We start from the raw sequence: 13,513 nt of genomic DNA, 5'->3' as shown, positions 1-13,513 counted from the left end.
GACATTTTTGAGCATTTTCCAGTTTACTCTTTCTGACCATCTGCAATCCACTGAAATTCTAGACAAATTGACATTTCCTTTTCCAAAAAAAAAAAAAAAAAAAGGAAAAATTATACTGCCTTTTCCTAACATTTTAACATTTTCTTAGATTTCCCTGGGTTAGAGGATGAAGTAAAATGTTCAATAGTAATAGGCATCCTTGTTACCATCCTGACTTTAATGGAACTTATAATTCGCTATTTATTCATTCATACATTCCTGATTTACTTTTCTATGTAAGAAAATATTTGCTTTTTATAAGAAAGTGTTAAATATAATGGGGGGGGTCATATACAAAAGTGTTAATGATTCCTTAAGGTTCTACTTGTTTTTTTTCCTCACCTTTATGAGGTAGGAGTATGTTGAGGCATTTGGGGACTCCCTAGAACACAGGACCTCTGCAGAAATCCTAGGAGTACACTTTGGACAAGACTTACTTACTTACTTACTTACTTATTTATTATATTAATTTATTTTTTATTGGTGTTCAATTTGCCAACATACAGAATAACACCCAGTGCTCATCCCGTCAAGTGCCCCCCCTCAGTGACCGTCACCCAGTCACCCCCCCCCACCTCCCCTTCCACCACCCCTAGTTCGTTTCCCAGAGTTAGGAGTCTCTCATGTTCTGTCTCCGTTTCTGATATTTCCCACTCATTTTTTTTTCCTTTCCCCTTTATTCCCTTTCACTATTTTTTATATTCCCCAAATGAATGAGACCATATAATGTTTGTCCTCCGATTGACTTATTTCACTCAGCTTAATACCCTCCAGTTCCATCCATGTCGAAGCAAATGGTGGGTATTTGTCGTTTCCAATGGCTGAGTAATATTCCATTGTATACATAAACCACATCTTCTTTATCCATTCATCTTTTGATGGACACCGAGGCTCCTTCCACAGTTTGGCTATTGTGGACATTGCTGCTATGAACATCAGGGTGCAGGTGTCCCAGCGTTTCATTGCATCTGTATCTTTGGGGTAAATCCCTAACAGTGCAATTGCTGGGTCGTAGGGCAGGTCTATTTTTAACTCTTTGAGGAACCTCCACACAGTTTTCCAGAGTGACTGCACCAGTTCACATTCCCACCAACAGTGTAAGAGGGCTTCCCTTTCTCCACATCCTCTCCAACATTTGTTGGTTCCTGTCTTGTTAATTTTCCCCATTCTCACTGATTTAAATGAACCTGTTGGCCTGCTGAAGCAGACTGTGGGTGGAATACAGTGATTTAGCCAGTGGTGATAACCCAGATTGGGATGGAGTCTTGGGCTCTGGAAGTTCTGTTTTCCTTAGGGCAGATGGAGTCACATTCTAGATGTGCTCTGAGAACACATTAGTAGGGTTGGAATTCAGAAAACTCTCACTTAGTAGTCAGATGTAAAAGGACTTTGGGGGTTTCTCAGGAGCAGGGTATATAGAGATGGAAAAGGAGAAAAGAATAGCATACAAGGTGTGAGATGTGATGCCCCAGGGCTCTGACACTTTCAGGTGGTGGTGGAAGGGGGGCAGAGGAGTCCATATCTTTGTTGCCTGGAGATCCGCTGGCAGAGTTAAAGCTCATAATGTAAGCTCTGGCCCTTTCTTGTTAGTAGAGTCTACCTGTAAATACTTCCATTAGGTACACTTCAAATTACCCTGTGTGCCTGAAAGCCATAAGTCCTTAATAAATTTAAAAGAAGGGTTTTCCAGCTGTGATTCCTGGAGCTTTTTGTGTGTTGGGCGGAGGCCCCTCAGGAGCCGGCAGGACCCTGGGATTCCCCTTCCCCCCATTTAAACCAGAGCAGCTCTGCTTTCATGATCCTGCATGGTTTATCAGGTTTCTGAGTAAAATAACATTAGAAGACAACACTTAGCTGCTTAAAAAAATAATAATAATAAATTGAAAGCCATCATTATAATTCATCTTAGTAATTAAAACCATGTTTGTATACTACTTTTGATCTTGCCTATGTTAACTACTGGCCTTTTATGTTTTCAATTGCATTTTCTTTTTTTTTATAACTTATTTTTATTGGTGTTCATTTACACGTACAGAATAACACCCAGTGCTCATCCCGTTCAAGTGTCCCCCTCGTGCCCGTCACCCATTCACCCCCTCTCCCGCCCTCTCCCCTTCCACCACCCTAGTTCATTTCCCAGAGTTAGACAGTCTTTTGTTCTGTTCCCTTCTGATATCTCCACACATTTCTTCTCCTTCCCTTATATTCCCCTTCACTATTATTTCATATTCCCCAAATGAATAGAGAAATACACTGTTTGTCTTCTCAGATTGACTTACTTCACTCAGACATAATACCTCCAGTTCCATCCACGATTGAAGCAAATGGTGGCGTATTTGTCGTTTTATAAATTGGTTGAGTAATATTCCATTGTTTAAATAAACCACATCTTCTTTATCATTATCTTTCGATGGGCACCGTGGCTCCTTCCACAGTTGGCTATTGTGGACATGCTGCTAGAAACAATCGGGGTGCAGTGCCCCGGCGTTTCATTGCATCTGAATATTTGGGGTAAATCCCTAACAGTTGCAATTGATGGTCTGGCAGGTTATTTTAATTCTTTGAGGAACCTCCACACAGTTTTCCAGAGTGGCTGCACCAGTTCACAATTCCCACCAACAGTGTAAGAGGGTTCCCTTTTCTCACATCCTCTCATCATTTGTTGTTCTGCCTTATTAATTTTCCCCATTCTCACTGGTGTGAGGTGGTATCTCATTGTGGTTTTGATTGTATTTCCCTGACTGGCAAGTGATGCAGTGCATTTTCTCATGTGCAATGTTGCCATGTCTTGTCTTCCTTGTGAGATTTCTCTTCATGTCTTTTGCCATTTCATTTGATTGGATTGTTTGTTTCTTTGGTGTAGAGTTTAGACAGTTTCCATTATATTCTAATTGGCAAAGAAGAAGTCAGACTCTCCTCTTGCGCCGATCGACATGATACTCTACATAGAAAACCCAAAAGCCTCCACCCAGATTGCTAGAACTATACAGCAATTGGTTTAGCGTGGGCAGGATACAAAATCATGCCCAGAAAATCAATGGCAATTCCTATACCTAACAAAGAGACTGGAAGAAAGAGAAATTAAGGAGTCAGTCCCATTTACCATTTGCACCCAAAAGCATAAGATACCTAGGAATAACCTAACCAAAGGAGGTTAAAGGATCTATACCCTCAAAAAAACTATTAGAACAATTCTGAAAGAAATTGAGGAAGACACAAAGAGATGAAAAATATTCATGCTCATGGATTGGCAGATTAACTTTGTGAAAATGTCAATGCTACCCAGGGCAATTTAACGTTCAATGCAATCCCTATCAAAATACCATGGACTTACTTCAGAGACTTAGAAAAATTATTTTAAGCTTTGTGTGGAATCAGAAAAGACCCCGAATAGCCAGGGGGAATTTAAAAGAAAAACCATAGCTGGGGGCATCACAATGCCAGATTGCAGGTTGTACTACAAAGCCTGGTGGTCATCAAGGACAGTGTGGTACTGGAACAAACAAACAGACATATAGACCAATGGAACAGAATAGAGAACCCAGAAATGGACCTGAACTTTATGGTCAAACTAATATTCGACAAAGGAGGAAAGACGATCCACTGGAAGGAAGACAGTATCTTCAATAAATGGTGCTGGGAAAATTGGTCATCCCATGCAGAGAATTGAACTAGAACTTCTTGCACCATACACACGGATAAAACTCAAAATGGATGAAAGATTTAAATGTGAGACACGACTCCATCAAAATTACTAGAGGAGAAACAGGCAACACCCTTTTTGAACTTGGCACAGTAACTTCTGACAAGATACTTTCCCACGAAAACAAAAGAAACAAAAGCAAAAATGAATATTGGGACTTTCCTCAAGATAAGAAGCTTATGCACAGGCAAAGGATACCAGTCAACAAAACTCCAAAGACACCTACAGAATGGGAGAGTTATTTGCAAATAACATATCAGATGTAAAAGGGCTGTTTCCAAAATCAATTGCATTTCTTAAGGAAGATTTCCTTGCAGATGCAATTTAGAAATGATTTCTCTTTACATGGACTTCATAGTGATTAGGATGTGCAGGTGTGATTGGGTCAGTTGTGTACATGTCATATTTCCTCTGATAATGGTAAACTTCTTAAGGACCTGCTTATATTGTATTTATGTTTTTCATCCCACCCATCCCACCCCAGTCTCTGACAGCCTATCATACTGGTTCAGGATGTAGCTCCGGATTGCATGCAGACTGTTGTGGGTAGACAATTCCCTTTCTCTTCTACTAATGATGTGAGAGCAACAAGGAGACTAGGAGAAGCTCAGAGGCAGGACTTTTCCAGCAGCCTGATTTGGCTCTTGTCTTTGAGAGTGCAGGCAAGTTAAGAGAGCTCTAAGCAGCCTCCTTTGGGGATTGCTGTATTTTACTCGGATCACCAAAAATCGAAACAGGCTGGCTTGCCAGCAGAGCCTCTCCCAGTTTTGCGTGGGCTAGAGTTGAAGGAATTGAGGCCAGCGGATATGGACTGAGCCCAGAGGAATTGTGGTAATGAAGCCTGGCTTCACAGGGAGATTAGTAATGTGGTCCTCACTGTTGACCTACGCCCTTCCTGCTCCTCGTGGGCAAAGTGGAGGCCTTTCTCTTCTAAGGAGCTCTCTCTGGCAAATCTGGTCCAAAGCGAGCTTTGCTGTCTGTTCTTCAGAAAGACCGTGTGTATTCTTTCATGAGCAGTCATGCTACCATATTTTGCAGTTACCCACCAAGGATTTTTACCTGTTATACCAGCTCTGAGAAGGCACTATTACCACAGTGCCAGACCTATATCAGGTGCTTATTTTAGGCAAGGAGGTTTGGTTGTGATAGAAACCTATTCACCAATTTGATAAACAGGGAAGGTGTTAGTATGTCTTGAAGATCTCCCAGGATGGGAAATGAAGAGCACAAGGGTTCATGGGAATTGGGCTGGGAGACCATCAAGGTGCTCTCCTGGGCTCCTGCATCCCTGGTTCCTGTGTTGAGGTATCCTTCATCTCCTTGACACCCATATGAACTTGTGGGGTCATGATGGTCGGTTTGCCCCCTATGGTTCCCCAGCCCCAGGCTTTCTGACATCATCATCTTCCATCCTCCCAGCTAGAGTTCCCACCACCTAGAGTGGCTTAGAGTTACTGGAGAATCCCATTGGCCAAAATTGGCCCCTTTGAACCAAGCCACAAGAGCATGAGGTCCCTGTCCTGACCAAAATTGCTTCCTTAGGGTCAGAGCTCCAGCCCTGCCCAGACAGCTTTGGTGGAGGCAAGATGAGAGGTGGGTCCCATAGCACCTACGGCTTCCCCTTCAAGTTACACACATCACAAAACAGGTTTCATTCTACTTGCTAAATAATAAGTGATTCATTCTTTTTCCCAATTCTAATCTCACTACTTTGAGATGAAATTTTCCTGTACCTGTCTCTCATTGTGTGAGTGAATCATTCTGGATTATGTTTACCAGCAGTCTGGCAGGTGACCCCTACTCTGCTCCTCAGCCCTTCTTTGGGGTTGGTGGACTGTATAACAAAGGCCAAATAGCATCACAATGTTGCCATTCCTGCTGGGAGGCAGAGTAAGGAGCAGCAGTCCCACCAGGAGCAGCATTTTCAAAGATCGGAGGGATGGGGATTGGAGGCCTCCTTCACCCCTTCCAGCTAGCTGAGTGTGTGGAGCTGCAGCCTGGACCTCAGGGCCAGGAGGCAGTGAGATGCTGTGTGCACAGCCTGGGGAGCAGTCCCTTGGGCTTGCATGGCTCTTTCAGAGAGTAAATATGATTTGCTTTTCCATTTATATAAAATGTCCCTGCTTCCCACTCTTCTATAGAGCAGGAAATGAAAAAATCATTCTAAAACGAGAGAAGAAAAGAACTAGCAAGCCTGATTCACAAAACTCTGTTTCTCACTGTGCCGTGCACTGTAGCTTCAGCAGACCCATGTGTTATTTTTGAGTGGCGGGAATAATAGGGCTTACACCTAATCAAGGAAGAGAATTCCAAACAAAAGCTTGGGTGGGGTTTCCTGGGCAGGAGTATGATATTGTAATAAATGGGCCACAGTTGTGCAGTCCAATCTCTGGTCTGATTATACAAATTATAGCAGGGGCCCTGTTTTCAAAGGAATGTAACACACCCCATGGAGGCCCCTCCTCAGTGGGTGTGTCCACATTTCCTCAAGGGCTCTCCTTCACAGTAATGCTTTCACCAGAGGAGCCCAGAGCCTCTTGTGGAATAATTAGGATGCCTTCATTAGGGTCTCTGCCATGGGACCATTTTACAGGTGAGTTTGCCTTATGTTAAAGTCCTTTAGGGAGTCCTGTGGCCAAATTCTCCACTCCTGTCTTACTGAACAAAAAGTGCATACAGGGCTCTGACATTCCAGGAACAATTGCCAACATTTCCAAGCGCTAATGAGCCAGGCACTTGATACGGGGTAGAAGAAAATGTTGAGATCAAAAGTCTCTTTTCTTGCAAAAGGGGGTATCCATTTCTGTGACTGTGTCCGGAGGCCTGCTGCTGTCCTCTGTCTTCAGATCGCCACTCCTGGCTCATGTTCTGGAATATTCCTGACCCCCTGGGCTGGCTCAGCCTTGGTGAGCTGCTTTGAGAGTTCCCTCAAGTGCCAAGTTCCTGTTCCTTCAGGAACCCTGTCCTGGTTGATCTCCCTGGCAGCCCTTCCCCCTTTTCTCTTGCCTCTCAGTCTTCAGAAAGAAACATTCTTTCCCTTGAGAAAGCTTTCCTGGCTGTCCCTCCTCTCCTGAGTCCTAGTCTGTTAGATGCCCCAGGTTTACCTTTCTTTTTTTTTTTTAAAAAGATTTTATTTTTTTGATAGCACAAGCAGGGGGGAGCAGCAGGCAGAGGGAGAGGGAGAAGCAGACTTCCTGCTGAGCAAGGAGCTAAATGTGGGGCTCCATCCCAGGACCCCAGGTACATGACCTGAGCCAAAGGCAGACACCGGTGGGTTTATCTTTTTTAGCTCTTACCACTCACTGTTGGATGAAGGCTTTGCTACTTTTTCTTCTTGAATTTCAACCCTCCTGGAGGCCAAGGCCGTGTCTTACTCTGATGCAAATTCATGATACCTGGCATATAGTAGGTACACCTGAATGGTTTGAAGTTGTCTTTTCTTAAACTAGCTGTGTGCTCTAATTTTATTTTTATCTATAGCCAATTTATGCCTCCTATCATGTAAATACCTTGCCATTACAGGCTTGTCTACTTAGAATCTTAAATCGTTTTACTCTAAACCATTTTGGTTTGCTCTTTCTTACCCATGTGTCTTCCTGCCTTATCTGATTAACTTCATGCTGGGAGCAGAGTGATTATGCTGCAAGGCATGGCTGAGATTGGCCTCTCTGTCTAGGTTGTAGCCCTCTTTTTTAACATGGGAATTCTTAGGGTCACAGAAGAATAGTGAGGGCAAAATGCAATTAACCCAGGTGGTGGTGCTTGCCCCCGAGTGCCATGCTGACTGCGCCTTCACGCCACCTCTTGCACATCATGCCCCATTTCCGTTGACCCTCTGCTGAGTTAGGCATCTGTCATCCTTTCAGAGTCCAGCCCTCCTGGCCTCCTATGGGAAGCCTTCTGTGGTTCCTTCAGGGTACCCCACCAGTGTCCCGGCCAGGATCCCTGCAGAGGAACACTTTGGATGAACACTGCAATGTGCATCACATCTTATTGACCTCATTTGTTGGTGGGTCTCCCCTCTCCTGTCACTGAGAGACTTGTTCTATGGCAAAGCCCTAGGCTTACTCCTTTTTTTTTTTTTTTTTAGATTTTATTTATTTATTCATGATAGACACAGAGAAAGAGAGAGAGGCAAAGACACAGGCAGAGAGAGAAGCAGGCTCCGTGCTGGGAGCCCGATGTGGGACTCAATCCCGGGACTCCAGGATCGCGCCCTGGGCCAAAGGCAGGTGCCAAACCGCTGAGCCACCCAGGGATCCCCCCTAGGCTTACTCTTTTTCTTATTTTCCAGTGCCTAGCTGATGCCATACATGTAATTCCTGCTTGCCCAGCCATTGTAAGAGTCCCTAAGCAGCTTTTAATTAAAAACGAACAAACAAAGAAAAATGCATCGCCTCATTGGTGGTGTTTCAACTTTCAGAATTATTGCCCATGTCCCCATGGGGCTTTAAACAATGTGTGTCAGATTTTACAGGTGAGGGATGGAGACTAAGGGCTCAGAAGCTGGAGCTACATGTTTTGTATGAGGCAAGATGATGACAGACTTGGTCCTTCAGAGGCCTTGTCTGGGCTTTTCTCTGTATAAGATGGACCTCTGGATACTTGCTGTGTCATAGAGTGGTAGGGGTCAGCCAGCTCAGGCTTTTGGTTTCCACATGGGGTTGGGGTGCTGGTCTTGCAGGCAGTGGGAGGGACCCTCAGAACCTTCTTTGGGAAGGGCCGAATGGGCCTTTGCCTGTGGTGGCAGCAATGCTCATTTCAGTCTGGAAACCAAGATTTTATACGTGGATAAAGAAGTTCTGCACGTTAGCCCCTGCTGCACTCTATACCTTATACCTTTCCTTACAAATCATTCTTCTGGGTGGTTTTTCCTGACCACATTAGATTTATCATGCTGTGGAAGATGCTACATGCCTCCCCATCGACGCACATGTTCTCCAAAACGCTTACGATACTTGTTTGTTGCCTGTGCAAATAGCCCCAAGGAGGGGAGAGGTGCAGCCAGGGCTCTACGAACATGTGTGTCTACTTGCTGGAGACTGGCTAGCAGTGATCTCAGACAAGCTGTTAATAAGCGTGGAAACCCTGCAGGGCCACATGCTGCCCTGCTAACCACTCAGGTGCACACTTTCCCTTGACTTGCCAGGGTGAGCAAAGTTCATGACTAATTTGAGAAGCATTAACAATACTCACTTGGATAGTGAAAGATTAGTTTGGAATAATGGAAAGTTCACCTGATTTAGAGAATTCTAGGGAAAGTGTGAAAACATTGAAGCATTTACATAATGAATTGCATCAGATGACAGATGATGTGCCTAAAAGAGCTTTTTGAAATACAGTCTGTGACAGAAATTTGACATTATTGCCCGATAGTGGGTTTTGGGGGGATCTATGTTAATGGATATTTGAGAACAATTAACATAGCACTTCTAAATAGTGCTTCTGATAGTACTTCTGATTGATTGTTTGGGGTGAGGGGCACTGTCTGGCAACAGTTGCACCCTTAAATTCTTCCCATAGCCATGTGTTAATCTGAATGAATTTGAACTTGTTTTTATTACTCTTGTTTGCCAGGCAGACCACACCAGACTTGGTGTGGCTGCTGCTGCTAATGTGGCAAAGAGATGACTAAACGTTGAATACCCTCACATATTCATATTCACATAATGAATCAGCCCACACTAAAACTGCCTTGCGGCTCAAAGCTGCGAGAATTGGAATGTCTATGTGCAGCAATATCAGCCACCTTTCAAGAACAGCAACATGTAGTTCCTGCCCACAAGAAGTTGACAGTCCACTGCAGAGGACAAAAACACTGATTTTTGGGCTCAGCAGAGCATCGTCAAGTCCTGGGCTTCACAGTGAGACAGACTTATTTTTTCCTGCTGTGGGAGTGAGGTTGCTACTTGACATACTTAAGCCTCAGTTTCCTTGGTGAAAGATTGATGATGACTGGAGCCACCACCTCTGGGTTATTGTGAGGGAAGGGGAGATGACATTTACAAACTCTCAGATGTAAGTGGTCATTGTTGACTTGGTGTGGCTGCTGCTGCCTGTGTGACAAAGAGATGACTAAAATAGAGCACAGCAGATGTTTGAGGAGGCCAGGTAAGTGTTCCATGAAAAGAGAGGTGGGAACCCATAGCTCCTGGTAGGGCGTTAAGAGCCAAGAAGGCCAGGCCACCAGGGAAAGGGTTAGCAAGGAGCCTCCAGGTAGTGAGGTGCTCAAGGCTTCTCTATTCATGCCTTCTGCAGACACTGATGGAACCCCAGGATGTGCCAGAAACTTTGTTAGGCTCTGGGGTTACAGTAGTGACTCATGAAGAGATGAAATCCCATGCCCTCTTGGAACCCACATTGTAGTGGGAGAGAGAAGTGAAACACACACCCAGTGTATGTAGAAGCACTGACGGGAAGGGTGTAAGGCAGATGCTGGGAGCATGATGGAATTATATGGGCCAGAAGGGTAGTACATGGGGGATGGGGAAGTAGCCATGGAGGCAGAGGAGGGAAGTCAATGAACTTTGGCCAAGGGCTCAATGCCAGTCATTCTGGACAAGTCAGCAGCCATAGGAATTTTTTTTTTTCCCCTAAGTTCATTTTGTTCTCAACTCTAATTGTGATGCATATTCATTACAGAAGATGCATGAAAGAATTCAAAGTAAAAGAGAGAAAAACCCTTGGCTCCACCATTCAGATTTGTATTTTGATTAACTTCCTGTCCTGTTTTTCCTGGTGAGAGAGGTTGGTTGGTTTATTTCTTGGGTTGACATAGCCAGGATCATGCTGTAAGTACAATTTTGCTTTCTGTTTTCTCCACTTATTATGGAGTAAGCAGTTTCTCAAGTTCTCATAAACAGTATTTTTCTGGCCATGTAATACCCAGTCAAGAAAATAAAACACCATTAACTTATTAGCTCTTTCTTTGGATCATGAAATTGTTTTCAAGTTCTTAGTAGCATAAAGAGTGAATGTTTAGCATCTTTGTATTTGAAAACATTTCTGCATCTAAGGTGATTGTGTGAGGATAGATCTCCGACCTTGTTCTTACTGGTTCAGTGGACTTGGCATTTTTAAGATGTTTGAAACACATTGTCAAAGTATTTTCCTTAAAGGTAGCCCTTAGGGGAAAGGTTCTAAATCTTTGTCCTAGAGACTCAATGGAACTGTGGAGGGGAGGGTGGATTTGGGCTGGAAGAGGTTGGAGTCCTAGTGGTTAGCAGATAATGCCTCCCCTGGGGTGGTGGTATTTCTGACAAAGAGTGTCAGGACCTTTCTTGAATACTCTGTGACTTTATAGGGGGATCATAAACTCTGGCAAGAGTCTGAGCTGGTTTGTAGCTGAAGAGGACACGTTTGCTTTAAGACTTCTGGAACTCCCTCTTGTCCCATGTAGTTCTTATGATGTGACTACACAGTTGTCACTGTTGTCTATTGACTTGAGTTCTCTGAGACCTTGATCTAGGACGTGAGCATTTATATATACCTAGTTACTGTTTAATTAAACTCTGTAAGGTATAGGGGCCAAGGGAAAGGGGGCTGGCAGTGCCTAAGGCACGGGGCCCTTGCTGTTGTGGGGCTGGGGCAGGCCTGGTAGCGCTGCGTGGTGGTAAGGAGTGGGCTGGAGGGGAAGGGACATCCTTCATGGCCCATAGGGAGGCAGAGTAGAGTGTGGGCATGGGGCTGAAGACCTGGGCTTCAGAGTTAGCTTAGTTAATGGTACTGGCTCTTCCACTTACTGGCCAAGTGACTTGGTGCAAATAACGCAAGCTACTCTATGCCCCAGTTTCCTCAGGAGCCATACCAACCAGAGCATTTTCTTCTTAGGAGCTACACTGAGCAAGTGTTTTCAGGCCTATCTATGTAAGAGGTGGCAATTTATTTATTTATTTTTTAATTTTTATTTATTTATTTATGATAGTCACAGAGAGAGGAAGAGGCAGAGACACAGGCAGAGGGAGAAGCAGGCTCCATGCACCGGGAGCCCGACGTGGGATTCGATCCCAGGTCTCCAGGATCGTGCCCTGGGCCAAAGGCAGGCGCCAAACCGCTGCGCCACCCAGGGATCCCCAGAGGTGGCAATTTAAAGAAAATGCAGAGAATGATGAAATCAAAACTCAGACCAAGTAGTTACTTCCTAATGGTGTTGAAAGCATTTAATGAAGCCCATGGGAGATCCGTAGTAAATGACAGGAAAGGTGGTTGATGATGACTGTCTCTTATCAGAGAACCCACAAGGTGTTGGGGTTGTTCTCACAGACCCTTTGAGAAGAGTTGTTTCTTTGGGTGGTGGTTCTGCCCTATGAAAGACCAAAACACTCTCTATACCATGCCCCAGAGCTAGTTGTCTGGAAAAAATCCATGGCCTTCAAGGCTGAACACCTGTCCCCAGCTCCATCTTCCTCAGCTCTTCAGGGACAAGGAAGACCTAGCCATTCTGAGATGCTGGGGCTGGATAAGCCCAGTGTTAGACCATGTAATAGTTCCCTACAGTTGACTTAACAAGTTACCACAAACTGGATGACTCGTGTGTGTGGGATAGTATTTTTTCCTCTGCCCTTGTGATTTGTTAGTGGAGACCCCCTGTAATAAAAGATTAAAAAGAGAAAAACAAGTTTATTAGCCTGTATACCTCATTTATATGTGAGAGATACATAAGGGGTAAAATTGAATAAACTATAAGAGGTAGTTTAGAATTCAGGCTTAAACATCATGTTAATAAGGAAAGGGAGGGGGATGTAGGCCTTTTAGAAGAATAAGTGATTTTTAGGAAAGAGGAATGGGCCCTTTGAAGAATAGATGGGACTTTTTGTCAGAATTTGGGTGTGGTGTTGACTTCTAGTCTCTTTTCTTGAGTAAGCCAACCTTCCCTGGTTGATAAAACTCCTGGGGAGGGGATTTATATAATTGAATTTCTTTAGGATAATTTGTTTATTTAGGGAGATAAGAGGAGTTGACAGAAAGCTTCTCCTTGTATTTACTGTTTTTCACTTGCCTATTGCCCAAGTGCATATTTTGGGGTGGCATATTTTGCTACATTTCAGTTACAACAACAGAAATTTATTCTCTCACAGTTCTGGGGAGTCAGAAGTCCAAAATCAGGGTATTGGCAGAGCCATGCTCCCGCCAAAGGCTCTAGTGGAGAATCATTCCTGATTTCTCCTCTAACTTCTTGTGGGCCCCTCGATCCAAAACTATACCTCTGTCTTCATATGGACTGACCTTCACCTTGTCTTTTGTAGTTCTTGCAAGGACACTTCTCATTGGATTTCAGACTTACTCATGTAATCTAGGATGATCTATTCTCATATCTTCAATATCAAGATGTAAATGTACAAACTTTTTCCAAATCTGGTCACATTCATAGGTTTCAGAGATTATGACATGGCCATATCTTTTGGCGGCAGTGGGTGTGTGTGTGTGGGGGGGCACTATTCAACCATTACAGGCTAGAGATTGAGTCTGTGTCCTTATGGGAGGACCAGAAAGTCTGCTCTAACATTGTCCTGTGTATCCCAAAGTCATGGACACTTGGAGCCAGGCACCTCTGGCCTGAGCTTTTTGGTTCTAGAGCCTCAACTCCTTTCTAGGAGAAGCCAGGAGATTGAGAAAGTTTTCTCTAGAGGCAGGAACATTTGTCCAAGCATTTGGTCCCCAGGATTGCTAGGACATTAGGATTGTTGTCTCAGGCACACTATAGTGCCTAGACTTTCTTGAAGGGATAGCATCTGGAGTTGATATGTGAAGTTGGTACAGTCTTTAGAAATC

The 13,513-nt window shown here is 44.1% G+C and overlaps 1 protein-coding gene across 10 annotated transcripts in view; it reads left to right on the top strand.

The window, feature by feature from the left end:
* The window catches only part of TLN2 (talin 2), a 423,602-nt gene that overhangs the window by 137,522 nt on the left and 272,567 nt on the right, over positions 1–13,513 (top strand). Inside the window, exon 1 of one of the 10 annotated variants that reach the window (XM_055319653.1) lies at positions 6,320–6,335. The exons of the other annotated variants lie outside the window; for them this stretch is intronic. The gene's annotated coding sequence lies outside the window, so the exon portion shown is untranslated. Of the gene's footprint in view, positions 1–6,319; positions 6,336–13,513 lie in introns of those variants that run through there. 10 annotated transcript variants of the gene reach the window in all.

Source organism: Nyctereutes procyonoides, unplaced genomic scaffold (genome assembly GCF_905146905.1).
Source record: "Nyctereutes procyonoides isolate TBG_1078 unplaced genomic scaffold, NYPRO_anot_genome, whole genome shotgun sequence".
NCBI classification, from domain to species: domain Eukaryota; kingdom Metazoa; phylum Chordata; class Mammalia; order Carnivora; family Canidae; genus Nyctereutes; species Nyctereutes procyonoides.
This window is presented reverse-complemented; position numbering and strand designations above follow the sequence as displayed.